We start from the raw sequence: 16,049 nt of genomic DNA on the forward strand, positions 1-16,049 counted from the left end.
ACAAAAACTCACCACAATTCAATCCCTAACATTTAGCGATTCAGAAATCAAATCAAACTCCATATCACATAGTAATTCACTTGAACCACTATGGATACCTAACAAAATCACTAAAATCAATATCCGAAATTGCGTTTAACTATAACACCTAAAATCAATCACCAAAGGCACACACTCTCATCCAACATCATTCACAAGAACTGATTCTAACTCTCCCAATTAATTACACCAAAATCAACTCCATTGCAAAACTTTAAGTGTCCCGCCTACTTAAACTTAAAACACACAACAACTTCAAATTCACTGCAGCCCATCTCCATACTACGATCCAAAACTTAAGAAAACTAGTTCACCACACAAAGGCCACAAAATTCAATTTCATTCACTTGAACAAAACTATATTCACAAGTCTGCTATAGACATCAGGGAAAAACCCATACTTTTACTCATAACTTTTCCTTCTAAAAGTTCATCACGTAGTGTATATAAAATCACCACACAACCTTCTTAGTCTACACTAAGAATTCAATCTCACACAAGGTCAGCATAATTGCCTCAGAGTCACTTTAATCACGTATCACATGTCAATTACCAAAACTCCACTAAGACGTCTCTTTATAAAACAAGATATCTAATCCTTGATACGTACACCTCATCTAAACATCTGTACGTCCAACTTAAGAAGACAAAATTTATAACAATTCATACTCGTATCCACACTAGGTACGTGCATAGGTCCACACCATGTCTTCAACCAAACACTTCAACAATCAAAAGAACCTCATTTCCATAAAACAATCCTCGTTGACTTAACAGAGTTGAATCAAGAGGTTCCTATTCCTCAAGGATTGTAACTCGCGGCCACTGAACTTATTCCAATACGAACCTACAAGACAACTGTAAGGTTCTAAGTACAACCCCTTCGAATCTCCATCACCTAAGGAGTATAGTATGCTTGGCTAAGACATGTATAATACTTAAAACACAGTATAAGTCAAATACAAATTCATATTAACCAAGTCAATACTATAGGGAAGGTATTCACGTTCCCTAAACGACCTAGCGGCCTAAACAACTCCCAACACTCACGCATACCCAATGACTTAGCCAATACCGAAGAGCACACGATGGGGATCCGCTGCAGACGGGCCATCACTCGGAAGGTATTGACACATCACCAAATATGCACCTTACGCTCTGATACCAAACTGTCACGCCCCGGATTTTGAATGATAAATTCAAATCCGAAACCTGAATAATTACAATTACAAAATCCAAATCTCGAAACTTCGAGTTCATTATTACAATTCACTCTCACAATATATTATAAAGCTCAAATGAGCATAACACACCTCACAACTTACAATTGTTGTAAAACTCTAACAATTGCTCTAACCGCGCGATCACCGTCCTGGTTCTCCTGTCCTGTAGGATTACCCGCTACACAATTTGAATAGTGTACCGGGAGTTGCAACAACACAAAACCCGGTAAGCTTTTTACAGCCAGTATGAGTAAACAAGAAAGAACTGTTGATTTATTAGATTTCAAGACTACCACAAACCCACGTTACTTTCTCACTCTCATATATATATATATAGACACTTATGAGTTACTCTCAATTTAGCTCATAAGATCACTCACTCTCATATATATATGTAGACACTTATGAGTTACTCTCAATTTAGCTCATAAGATCACTCACTCTCATATATATATATAGACACTTATGAGTTACTCTCAAATTCGCTCATAAGATTTCCCAACATTTGGTAGACAGACTCATATATATATATAGACACTTATGAGTTACTCTCAAATTCGCTCATAAGATTTCCCAACATTTGGTAGACAGACTCATATATATATATAGACCCTTATGAGTTACTCTCAATTTCCCTCATAAGGTTACCATATATATATTGACACTTATGAGTTACTCTCAATTTCACTCATAAGGTCACTCCACATTTGGCAGACAGACTAGAGCTCTAACTGAACGTAACCACTCGTCCGGCCACAGACGTGATTACGATTTAATACTATTAATAACCACCAGCCCGGTACGAGAGCGTGATTCACTAATAGATGCCATGGTCACCTCGTGACCTAGTGATCTCCACAGATCACAACAATTTATTGTTCCTCAACAATAAAACTCAACACCTCTCACAATATATTGTTTCTCAACAATAAACTCAATACCTCTCACAATATATTGTTTCTCAACAATAAACTCAACACAACTCCAACAATACATATTATTTCACGTAATAATATATATACAGACATTCACACAGGAATGTCTAATACACCAACAATAGTTCATATGATTGCAAAATAAAGCAATTAAATATATTGGGTTCGTAATATGAACCACGTGAGGTTTACTCACCTCGATAATCCCGCTGCGTCTTCAATTCAGCTCAAAATACGATCCACAATCGTCCACCAACTCAAACCGTCAATCACCTAGTCCAATAATGATCTTGACTTAGCCAACAACTCAAATATGTAATTAAACGACGATCCAACGCTCAGATTCAAATTAAACGATGATCCAACGGTCAGATCTTCCTGAATTGCCTTTACTAACATCTCCACAAAATTATATGAAAATCCGACGGTCAGATTCTCACGAATCGCCTTCCGAATCACTATTTCTCAATTATACGAAGATCCAACGGTCGGATCTTCGCCCGTGACCTCACAAAGTCACCGGGACAGTCATACGATCAACATATCCAAAATTGAAGCAAAACCGATGGTCAGATCTTCACAGATCGTAAACCGAAGATAAACGTAAAAACGTTAAATAGTAACGTCAAAACGAAAATCCACTATTTATCAACTTTTTCTAACATGACCATGTTATATATCAAAACGCTCGTATGGATGCATAGATCATCGCCTAGATAATGAAAACTCGAAATATGGTCTGATGCGCCGCCACAAGCGGTGGTCAGTGGGCGGTCAACGCGGCGGTCAACGCCGGTCAACCACCTCAGATGGCAAAGTGACCAACTACAAACTGGTTCAAAATGAAAGGGTGGTCGACTTTCATACCTGGAGCTAAGCCTGGTTCGGCCTAGATCGTCCTAGATCAAGCGTTGAAGTTGGATTAATCTCGTGCGTCTGATCAGATTCCAGATTGAATCAGGGACGTCGAAATCTTCAACTCGTGATCTTTCACTCCACACTCCAAATCGTCAAGCAAGGCCTATATGGGGATGATCAGGGGGAAGAGGAGATCACGAAAATGGGGAGGATCGGCCCGTGCAACGCCGGCACGGCTGAGATCCGGTCGGGTCGGTTACTCCGCCTGGGGTCGCTTCGATCCAGCTCTGGGGGCAACGGCGGTGCAAGGCAGCGGCACCAGGCGACTGGGCGGCTTGCGGCGATCACAAGGAGGGCCGGGTCGTGGCCGGAAGACGCCGGAGGACGAAGATGGGTCCGGGTCGGGTCAGTCGGGTCGGCCGCGTGGGAGAGGAGAGAGAACGGAGAAAATGGGGGACTGTTCCGCAAAAAGAAATTGTTTCGTCCTTAAATGAAATTTCTGATTTTTTTTCGATATTTATAGAAAATTCCCAAATTTCAAAAGTTCATAACTTATTCATACGAACTCCGAATATTGCGTTCCACATGTCCACGAACTCGTATCGACGAGCTCTACAACTTTCATGAAGGAAGTTTTCCCAAATTTTGAACGTATAAAAAGTCAACTTTGTTGACCCCCTAAAAACGTTCGTTTTCGAAAATAAAATCGTTCGAACTAATTCCACACTTCTCCAAGCTTCGTACTCGCTCCTACTATCGTGAAATCATTTCTAAAAATCCACGGAATTTAATTTGGATTTTCCGGGGTATTACACCACTGGTGTACTTGCTTTTGACATTAGCATTGATTTTACCAGTTGAAACTGCAAGTGTAGAGAGAGTATTTTTTGCTATGAATATTGTGAAGACTCGTTTACGTAGTCGAATGGGTGACGAGTTTATGAATGATTGCTTGATTTCATATATTGAGAAAGACATTTTTACTAGTATAGATGATGAGACTATCATGCAATGATTTCAAAATATGAAATCTCGTCGAGGACAATTACCATTGTAATAGATAGAAATTACATTTAAAGATTTTGTGTGTTTTTATACATGCAGATATATATATTTTTGTGCCCCAGTAAACCTAAATTCCTGGCTCCGCCACTGTTGACACCGGAGCGAGTTTTCCAATAGTTGAATTTCACGCTGCCTTGGATCTTTAATCAGTTTTTCTACATGGCCTAAAATAAAGGGGATTTTTTGCAAAAAAATCTCATAGATTTGAACTTGAGGCTCTTCTTTGAGCACTTGGAAATGAAATTTCCAGGATCGGATTAGCATTGTATTGTAAAACAGTTGAAGCAACAAACACGAACTGAAATTTGGATTTTAAAAATCTCAATTGGAATCATTGAAAACGAAGCAAATTGTTTTTAAAGAGCTAAAGGTGAGAACTGAATTCAAATTGCCATTTGGGGGGGCATAGTTGTTAGGCCCAATGGCCTTATAAAGACAAAAACGTTCATATGATTTTATGTGCAATTAAATTTTCAAAATAACATTTGAGAGTAATTTTCTAAAGACTTTTGGTGGAAAAAAAAATGCATGAATTAAAACAAATCTAGATCACGAACCCTTTTTGTGGAAAAAAAAAATATGCATGCATTAAAACAAAATCCATGCATGAGTAGGCTCCATTAATTAATATCAATATCTGACTCGATCAATTTCAATACTAGTACTCTTCTATAAATTGAAGGCTCCCGACCTGATCGTGGTACCCTATCAGTTTAAGAAAGAAAGAAGGGATAGCCAGAGCTAGCTACAAGCTAGCAATGGAACGAAGCAATTCGAGGGGACTTGTGCAAGTACTTAACCGCGATCTTGGTCATGATTTTGGTCACAGAAGTGCAGGCTCGGGATTATGACCCTGAATGTAGAAAGAATTGCGAGAACAAATGCCAGGATGTGGAACTCAGAGATCTTTGTGTGGAGATGTGTTTGAGAACGGACTGCATGCATCCACCCGCGCGCCACCCCAGGCCAGGAGGCTCTGTACTACTGCAGTCGTGGTTGCACTACTTCAATGTGCACCAACTTCAGCTCTACTGGTATGTTTTAGTCAATTATCTCACCATGGAAAGTTTTGATTAATTTTTTGTCATTTTTTCTGACCTGCTTACATATCATGCAGAAATAATTGAAGGATGTCTACATTCATGCTCCAAAAGCTGCAGCAAAGTTTATGCTCTCAACTAGTAGTAATTGTGAATATGGATCGTTGTAGTATTTGTAACAGTCCAAACTAATAACTGAATGAATAAATAAATATGCCGTGTCGTGATGTTTGATCGATTTATATAGTTACCATGCATTTCTTTCTTAGTAAATACTTGAGTATGAGCTGTTGAAATTACTCTGATATATAGTTTGATTTAGGGTCCTCTTTGATTTATGATTCTGGTAATACCATAGCATTTTCTAATTTTTATATAGGATTAAATATGGTTATATATATAGCATTTCTTTCATTTTGTTTTTGGTCATTATTCCTTTGTCTTTGGGGAATACAATTATTTTTCTGTTTTTAAGTGAAGAGATCGTAAAGGGACTAGTATCTCTTCAGTTTTCCTTGGAGCTCTAGTTTGCTTTATTTAGGGTGTAAAGTCTAAAAGGTGGGTGTACTGCGAGTGTGCTAGATGGCTTATTCATTTAGGGATATGTTGTGTTGGCGCACTCTATGTAATGTCTCTTTCTGTCGAATTTAGGGAAGTAGTGATTGCTAAAAATCTTAGTTATTATTATTATTTTTTTTTGGGTGGTGCTATTCACACATCATTTTTCTCTATTCACACACCCCCTCTATTTTTCTATTACTTTAAATCAATCTTTTTTTTTAATGGTAATCCCTCTCTTGCAATTAAGTTTTTTTTTTTTTTTTTTTCTATTTGGAAATTCAATCATCCCTAAATCCTAAACCCTTTTTTTCCCGCGGGCATAGAGGACTTCAAAACTCTTTTCTATTTCCTTTTTTTTTTCCATAAAAAAATTCTCTAGCATAGTCATTCTATCTCTCTAATGTGATGCTTTGAAGTTCAATCAAAGCAGAACAAGCAACTTTAGACCCATCTTTGGAGAACCTTTTACACTTGATTTGCAATGGAGACATGTAAGAAAAATATAAGTTCAGTGATCATTCGAGTGCCTTTGAATCCATCATTCCAGGTAAGATTCTAACTGAAATTATTTGGTGTATTTGAATCTATTGAGTAATTAGAGAACTTTACAACAGCCTAATATAGCCTTATGATTATAAACATGATTTGTTCTACTATATTATGCTAGAATACGAAAGATTTTGCCATAGGAAAATTATACAAATATGAGTTCACTACAACAAAAAGTCTTTTTAGCGACCAATTTTTTTACGAGGAATTTATTTTCCTCAATAAATGTCACTTTTTATGAGGAATATTTCGATTCCTCACTAAATGTCATTAGGTATTTTGTGAGAAACATATTTTCCTCACTGTACACCACTTTCTACGACGAATATTAATATTTCGGTTGATCACTAAAGGTGACCATAGTTTGGTCTCCTAAATCAACATGTTATTAGCGAGGAAATATGAGACTCGGGTGAGGAATTTTTTCATCGCGAAAATGACTTTCAACGAGGAAATAATGATTTCGTCGTTATTAGTTTGGCGGAAAATTATGTAAACCCGCCAAATTCAAAGGCGACAAAACTATGGTTTCCTCGCTAAAAATCTGGGTTTTACGAGGAACTATTTCCTCATCAAAAGAAGCAATTGGCGAGGAAATAACGATTTCGTCGTTATTTGTTTGGTGAAAAATTATGTAAAACCTGCCAGATTCAATGGAGACAAAAATATAGTTTCCTCGCTAAAAGTCTGTGTTTTACGAGGAACTATTTCCTCGTCAAAAGAAGCAATTAGCGAGAAAATAACAATTTTGTCGCTATTAGTTTCAGCGGAAAATTATGTAAAACCCGCCAAATTCAATGGCGACAAAAGTATGGTTTCGTCGCTAAAAGTCTGTGTTTTACGAGGAACTATTTCCTCGTCAAAAGAAGCAATTAGGGAGGAAATAATGATTTCGTCGTTATTAGTTTGGCGGAAAATAATGTAAAACCCACCAAATTTAATGGCGACAAAAATATGATTTCGTCGGCTAAAGTCTGTGTTTTACGAGGAACTATTTCCTCGTCAAAAGAAGTAATTAGCGAGGAAATAATGATCTCGTCGTTATTTGTTTGGCGAAAAATTATGTGAAACTTGCCAAACTCAATGGCACAAAAGAATGGTTTCCTCTCTAAAAGTCTGTGTTTTACGATGAACTATTTCCTCATCAATTAGCGGGGAAATAACGATTTCATCATTATTAGTTTGGCGAAAAATTATGTAAAACCCGTCAAATTCAATGGTGACAAAAGTATGATTTCCTCGCTAAAAGTCCGTGTTATACAAAGTGCTTTGCATTAGTCCTCATCAACGGGCTGGGCTGGGCCTTATTACATTTTTAAATAATAACGGGCCGAGTTTTATTGTAAATCGAAAGATCCAAGCCTGTCCATATAAAGAGGGCCTTGCGGGCTTTTTCGGGCAGGGCCTTGCTGGCTTTTTTGGGTCGGGACTTGCGGGCTTTATTTACAAATAAATCTTTAAAGATACTAATTTTTTTATAAACCTATATTTATATGTCATACACTCCAAAGAGCAACCTCTATCAATTCAAAGAAAATGAGAAAAACAACTGTTGGATCAGATTATTACAATAAATTATGAGTGTGGTAAAAAAATTTAGCCAATTTCACCATATTTTCGAATCCGATCGAATTGGTCAACAGTCGTCACTTATATGTCTTCTTGGTTGACCGATGACATGACGACCGCGAAACGTGTTTATTTTTTCACATCACGTTTGTAAATATTTCATCGATCGATGTGTGTGGACATAAGATAAAATTTTCAATTTTAATTATAAAGACGTTAGCCTATACCAATTTGCCTCCTAAAGTTGTATTGACTTATACATTGCATTTAAATTGTTGAGATTCATTCTAAAGCAACCATGAAGTGGAAAGTGAATTTAGAGAAACCAATCGCTCGATGGAGAGATTGTAATGTTTTGTGGTGGTTATAAAAAATCCAGCCAGTTTGGTTCTCGTTTCGAATTAGGTCAAACTTAGTTACTCTTATAAACCTATATTTATATATCATAAACTTTAAAAAGCAACCACTATTAATTAAAAGAAAATGGGAAAACCGACCGTTTGATAAGATTATTACAATAAATTATGAGTGTAGTAAGAAATTTAGCCAATTTCACCATATTTTAGAATCCGATCGAATTGGTCAACCGTCGTCACTTGTATGTCCTTTTGGTTGACCGATGACATGACGACCGTGAAATATGATTGCATAGGGGGTTGTACTCTAGACGCTACACTATGCATTTTAATTTTGACAATCTAACCGTTCAAACTTTAGATCTTTATATATAGATTGTCTATGCAAAATACTTAGATCTTCATACATAGATTGTATATGCAAAATCTGTTACAAAATAATCATTTAGTTAGCCATTATCATAACATTAGCCTTAAAACCTAACCCTTAATCCCTAAACTCTTAAACCTAAACCCTAAACCCTAAACTCTAAACTCTAAACCCTAAACCCTAAATCCTAATCCCTAAACCCTATACCCTTGGAAATTAGGATTCCTAATCCTAATCCTAAAAGGCTTTTATTTTACCTAAATACCCCTTATTAATATACTATGACAAACACATTACTTATGAAGGATAGACAAGTAAATTAACAAATAACAGAAAATAAATAATAAATAATGCTGCTTTTATTTTTTATTTTTTCTTTAGATAATCTTGATCACCTTATAATTTTATAATTATATTGAGATGATTATGCCAATATGCCGTGAACAAGTTTTATTAGAGATTTCTCCAAAAAAAAAAGAAAAAGCAAGAGACGCCAGAAGCCCAGAATCCCAGAGATTCAATGGAGAAGAAGAACCGCCGCCGCCGCCGATCTGGAGGAAGGAACCGCCGCCGCGAGCACCAAGAAGAAGTGGTCTCCGGATCGCAGAGAACGCGGGCGGCCTTTCGAATCTGGGTGAGCTTCTTCTTCTTCCAGCCAGAAGCCCAGAATCCCAGAGATTAGATTTATCTTTCTTCCTCCCTATATATCATTCTTGTATAGCTTGATTAATCTAAGGTCTTATTTTCTGCTGAATCTAAATGTGAGATGTCGTAGTGTATGTAATTTGGGGTAATTTCAATTGCCCTCTTATTCGTTTGATTATTTGTGCAGTTGTTAAACCCTGAATTGAGAATGTTTTCTTCTAATTAGTTTTCAGAAACAGAATAAAGGTTTGATCGATTTGGGTCTGTGCTGCCATATTTTGGTTCCACGTTTCAGGTTGGAGTCTCAACTTCCACAAGGTCAGTTTACATTTTTGGGTTTTCGGATATTGGTGTAGTTTGGGTGATTTGGTATTTTGGTGGGTTAATTCTCAGTGACATTATCGGTTTAGGACTTGACACGCCCATTTGAACTAGAATAGGAGTAGAGAGAAAGAATTGGTTTCTTTTTTGTTTGTGATTATTTCATATTATATATCATATATTCTCGATAATTTACAATCTTATATATGTTTATCCTTAAAAGTATTGAACTTTTTATCCGCGGAACCTAAAGGCTGAAGCTTTAGCTAATTTCTTAACTGAGTTTAAGGCTTTAAGCCTAGCTAATTCGACAGTGGTAGAATCTGAATCTCCGTCATGTATATATTAGTATGTTGCTGATGGAATATTAAGTAGATCTATGATGTATCTTTACTTCAAGATATTGAACTTTTCCAGATGATTGAGTGAGTGTACATTTTGACATTACAGATTTCAAGTTGGTTGGAATTACTTACTTTTTTGAAGTTTTTATCTGCACTCTGCATACGAAGATCAAACAGAAAGCATAATGTTGATTGAGATGGTTTTTTGTATATCCTTTTCCTGCTTAAAATATGAGTCTCCTCATAATCCTGTTTGTTAGGACTTGGGTGCTTCTTTTTTTTATGTGTATTGGGATTTCAAGTAGGATTCACATACATTCATTTTATAATATCTGCAAAGTTTTCAGTACTGGTGGTAGAAGCTGTGTTTGTTTAGGCAGTTGGTTGCTTTCTTATCTCAAATGGATTGATGATGCACTATAGTTGACTTGATTGTTATGATGGCATGGCATTGTCTTATGAGCCTGTACATTTTGCAGTGTGATCCAGAAGAATACGGTTCATGTGACATTGTGACTCAGGCTGTACAGGTACGGTTCGTGACTCAGGCTGTACTGGTGGACTAAGTCAAGGCTGGTGGTTTGGAGCAAGAGAAGGACTACCCTTAAAAACAGTGGGACTGATCGTGGTACCTGCAAATTTGACAAGAGTAAAGATGTTGCTACTGTATCCAACTTCAGCATTCTTTCCCTTGACGAAGATCAAATTGCTGCAAATTTGGTCCACAATGTACTTTTGCCATTGAAATATAGGTTTGGATCGTTTCCTTCAAGTCTCAGAATAATGAACTACCAAGAGAGTTGTGTACTCTAGACCATATGTAAACCATGTTTGCTGCAATATAAGTTTCTTTTGTTCCAAAATCCCTGTTATGTGCTTTTATTTCCTTTATTATTTTGTTGAATGTTTAACTAGTCTTGAATAAGAATCCTCTTTGTAAAATAAAATAATTGATATGCATCGCCAACAGGTCCTATTGTAATTAGATAACAGCAACAAAAAGAATATTTCCCCACTATAGACTTTAGATCTTATACCGATGAAAAAAAGCTTTCCTCGTTGTTGAGTATCTTTAGCGAGAAAAAATCTGAAGGATACATGTTACGATGAAATAAATTTTCTCGCTAAAAACAGCTTATAGCAAGGAAAAACTTCCTCGCCCAAAGCGATTTATAACAACGAAAAGATTTTCGTCCCAAAAACCGGAGTTTAATTCTTTTATTATTTATAGTTTTCAAATTATTAATTATCATTAGCGAGAAAATAATTAATTGAGCGACGAAATTTAGTTTGTCGGAAAATATATTTAACGACTATTTTCTAATCCTCAAACTTTTTTAACGAGAAAAAAATATGAGTTTGGGTGAGGAAAAAAAATGTCGCTAAAAAATAACAACGAGAGAAATTAATTTCATTGTGAAAAGAGTTTGGCGAGGAAATTATTTTTTCATCGCTGAAGCTTTTCTTGACGAGCATTCTCCGACGAATTGAAGACGAAAAAAATTTCCTCGCAGAAATACTACAGCGACGAAATGTCGGTTTTCAGCGAGGAATAAGTTCCTCGTAAATGAGGTTTTCTGTTGTAGTGGTTTAGGGGGGTTTCAGAGATAAGGAGTGGTTGTTTGTGGGGGTGGGGGTGGGTTTCAGCAAGGGTTTGTGTTTTTTATTGAGGGTACGTTGATTGGTTTTGAATCTTTTGATGCTTCTAGTTACTCTTGTTTATTAGCTTTTATTTTTATGAAGCAATGTTGTGGACTGGTACATTGGTTTTTATTTTTTTCTACCAAATTATTTGGGTAATTCATGCTCCAATATACATTATTGAAGTATTTGTGCTGCAATTTTATCATTGCTTCTAGTTGAAAGGAATTAAATGTGTTGAGATAAGGATAGCTTGCTCTTTGCTACTGTAAGTTCATGTGAAACTTTTTACTCCCTGGTTTTGCAGCCTCAACTATGGTTTATGCATTTCATTTTTATATACGTACCAATTTTTTACCATCTATACATTTCAGTTCAGTAATTATAACTACTACTCTAAATAACCAACTAGTTAGTGTATTGGCATTCTCTTCACAATGTTGAATTAGGTCCGGCACCTTTTTACCTACCAATCAGAGTGTGGAGAGCAAAACCATATTTACTGCTGAAAATTAGTGTTACTTGGAAGATATTCGTATTATAATATCTTAGTAGCAAAAAAAATTGATTTATTGTATAATGATGGTTGATTAATGATTGACTTGCTAAATAGAAAAAAGAAATAAGAAAAAGAAACATAATTGAAAGGGAGGGTAGTTAGGGTAATTTGTAAAAGAAAATTAAATTAAAGTAATAGAAAAATAGAGGGGGTGTGTGAATAGAGAAAATAGGTGTGTGTATAGCACCACCCTATTTTTTTTGGGATTTTGTCCATTTATCCTAATTCTAGGGTCATTTATTCCACTTACCCCATTAAGTGTTTTTAATTCCCTCTTACCCATAAAGATTCTAATAAGGTATTCTCTAATACCCAATTAATTTTTTTTAGACTATTTTACCCTCACCTCTTTGTTTCATATAGAGAGAGAGAGAGAGAGAAGCCATAGAAGACTTCGCCGGAGTCTGGTTACTAGCCTCGGGAATTCAGTCACCTGCTGCCGAATTCCGGGCAACGATCACAGGAATCCGGTCACTGGCCGCCGAATTCTGGCTAACGATCATCGGAATCTTGTCACCGAATGGCACCCATCGAACTTCTCTGAAAACCTCGCCAGAGGTCCCTAAAGAGGTAGTCAGAGATCTCATAGGTCGCCGGAAATGTTTATTGCCCCCCCCATAAACCTCTTTATCCCCCAATAGTGAGGCAATAAACCTCTATTGTCCCCCAATATACCTTTATTGGAGGGCAATAGACGTTTATGAAACCTCGCCGGAAGTTCTTAAAGAGGTTGTCGGAGATCTTATATGGAGCCGAAGAGGTTTATTGCCCACCCAATAGACCTTTATTGGCCCCCAATAGACATTTCGATCGCTGAAATGAGAAGTAATCTCCCTAAAATTAGACAAATAAAACTATGATTAAGAAAAAAAACTAAAAGATTACATCAATTCAAAATATTTATCACCCCCCACTAGACCTTTAAAAGACCTCTATTGCACCCCGATAAAAACTTTTTTTTTTCTTTCTTTTTTCCTTTTTCTTTCCTTCCTTCTGCCCCCATTTTACCCAAAAAAAAAAAAACGAAAGAAATTGATTTGGGCACCAAATCATCGTTCTCCTCCGCCACCTGCCTGGGTCGAGCACCGGAGGGGCTGGGTTGGGCCGAACCGAGAACCCACCTGCTTCCATATCCGTTGTGGAGTCGATGTCGGTCGTTAAAATCAATGTGTCCCACATCGGTCGGAGTCGCACTGCGCGATCTGCAAAGAACCTTTTGAATTCGGGTCAGAGGCCCGAGAAATGCCTTGCAACCACATATACCATTTTGATTGCATCATCCCATGGCTCTCGATGCGAAACTAGTGCCTGATCTGCCGGTACGAGCTGCTCATTGACCTAAATTCTGATTCGGGTCACGACGAGGAGATCACCGGGTTGACTATCTGGAGATTACCTAGAGGCGGGTTTGCCTTGGGTCGGTTTTCGGGCGTGAGAAGACCCGGTGAGAGTGAATTCTAGAGAGAGAGCTGCCAGCATCGTGTTGGAGAGAGAGAGAGAGAAGAGAGAGTCTGCATCATGCTGGAGAGAGAGATAGGACATTGAGTGGCATTTGATGTGGCAGTTTAATTAGGCTGAGGGTAAATTTGTCATTTCTCTATAAATTGGGTTAATGGGAATAAAAATATGTTGCTGGAGTAAATGAGATAATTTTGGCCAATTTTGGTGCTTTGGGTCAGGGACATTTTTTTCCCCTCTCTCTCCTCATTATCTCCAAAATAACATCTTTTCTCTAGACTAAAAAAGTTAAATATAAGAAAGCTATTTGAGAAACTCTCTCAAAAAAAAAAAAATTAGTACTTGATGTCTCAAAAATATCGATTAATGCTTTTCTAGTAGTGTAAGCAAAAGTTTAAGAAATTTTCTATAAAGACTTGTAATGTAATGACCTGGATTTTCTTATTAATTTCTTGTATTTTTCATGAAATTAATAAAGGTCCAAGTTGGTAAAATTATCATTTCGGTGCCTTGTTCTTATGTTAATCGAGAAATAGAAATTATTTCTGACAAGGAACGCTTCGATTCAAGGGTTGACTTTTTATACATTACGATTTTATGAAAAATTCATTCACGGAAATCGTAGAGCGCTCCGATATGAGTTCGTGGACATGCGGAATGCAAAAATCAGAGTTCGTATGAAGAAGTTATGGCCAACGGAAAAGGTTTTCATTTTTGGATAAATAGAACATTTTCAGAAAATTAGACAAAAACCCTAGTTTCCATTTTCGGAAACTCAAGTTTCACTCTCTCTCTCGCCCCCCCCCCCCCCCAGAGCCGAAAATCGCCGCATTTAATTTTCCGGCCCTATCTCGGCTTTTCGACCACCTTTGGCCGCGCCACCAGTCCCATTCGATTCGTCTATCCTCCCTCTTCAAGTCTGTGGTAGCTTTGTTGCTCTATTTTGGCAGTGGAAGGCGTAGCAAGGTGGAGAAGTTGGTGGCGGCGCTGCTTCGAGGTCACCATTGGAAATCATGATTCTGGCCACCTCTGCCGCCAATTTTTTAGGGGTTTTGAAGCTTGTGAGATGTACATCAATCCCTCCAAGCGGCTTGAAACGAATTGAAGTGTGGACATCAAATTGAGGATTTGAAATTCTAGGGTTTCACCGAGTTCTTGACTTTTCAAGGTAAATTCCGACTTCTATAGTTAAAATTGGACTTTGTAATAGTTGAAGAAGTTGTTGGGCTTGTTGTTGTGAACATTATGGCATAGGTTACATGACTCAATTTGGGAGTTTTCGGCAGCGCGTGGAGCCCCCGTTCACTACCCCACTGCCGCCAACGCGTTCGGCCAGTTTTTGGGGTTCTATTTTCATGGTTATCATCTACTTGTCGATACGAGTATGTTGATATATTATAGGGTCAAGTTGTGATCATTTGAAGCATGCTAGATTTAATGTAGTTTCGGTTTTCTCAGTTTGCGATCCGTGAGAATCCGACCGTTGGATCGTCTTATAATTTTGAGAAATTTCCTAGAAGTGTTCTGAAGACCTTGAGATGTCTTGGAGGAAGTTTTGTCTCGATGGACGAAATCTCCGGTTTTTTTATTCAAGTGCTTGGTTCAAACCATAACCGCTTTCGTTATAATCATGTACTAAGCTGAGACCTTATTTTACTTAGGTGATTGACGAAGAGTGTACGTTCTGTACTTTATCTTGGCTGTAAGAGGACACGCATCGAGATTTAAAGGTGAGTAAATCTCACGAGGTTTATTTATGAACAAAGATTCCTTTATCGTTTCGGTTTAATAGCTAAATTGTGAAATTGTTTTCTGGAAATAAATATTTGTTTTAAATTATATGAACTTGATCGGCTACAATTCATAGGTAAGTAAAATGAGATTTTAATTATAAAAAATAATTTTTCTAGAGCTTTGCGATTATAGACTATAGTTAGTATTAGTTGCATTCCTAAGTGGATGGCTACTTGTGTGTGTATATATATATTTACGTGAAATATATATCTTGATGGTGTGGCATTGTGATAAGCATAATAAATTGTGATTTTATTCAGGTTATTTTTTTGAGCATTTACTCTTTTCATAAATGTAATATATCATGTAATTGTTGATTTATATTGTGTTGAAAGAGTACCTGAGTTACCTCATAATGTAAGAGGCAAAATCAGCCTGCTCCACGTACGAACACGCTCCACGCGCTAACCTAGGTTCTTTTGTCAAAAGTTCTGCTTTTTTTCGTCCGGCTACGCCGCGGCGTTGGCGTAGGCCTCTGGCATCGCCGGCTTGCCTCAAGTGTGGTCGGACGGGAGCTTGATGTTTTTGGTTGTCTGAGAGGAGGGTTGAGAAGGTTCAATCAATCTGGTTTTCAGTTCAAGGCAGTTTCTGCATGGATTAGGGGTTCGTGGAGGATGGTGGTGGCCGGGTTTGTGGCGATGTTGCACACCCTATCCGGATCATGGGTGTGTGATTGGATCCGTTTGGATCAACTAGCAGATCCATTGTTAACCGATGGTAGC

The 16,049-nt window shown here is 37.4% G+C and overlaps 1 long non-coding RNA gene across 1 annotated transcript; it reads left to right on the forward strand.

Annotated features, from left to right (window-relative positions):
* Positions 1-8,974: 8,974 nt before the first annotated feature.
* On the forward strand, positions 8,975-10,757 carry LOC133745221 (uncharacterized). The gene is made up of 3 exons (XR_009863518.1): positions 8,975-9,199; positions 9,437-9,528; positions 10,355-10,757. It is a non-coding gene; the product is annotated as an uncharacterized LOC133745221 (long non-coding RNA).
* The last annotated feature ends 5,292 nt before the right edge of the window (positions 10,758-16,049 follow it).

The sequence above is a fragment of the Rosa rugosa genome, chromosome 4 (genome assembly GCF_958449725.1).
Source record: "Rosa rugosa chromosome 4, drRosRugo1.1, whole genome shotgun sequence".
Lineage (NCBI taxonomy): Eukaryota > Viridiplantae > Streptophyta > Magnoliopsida > Rosales > Rosaceae > Rosa > Rosa rugosa.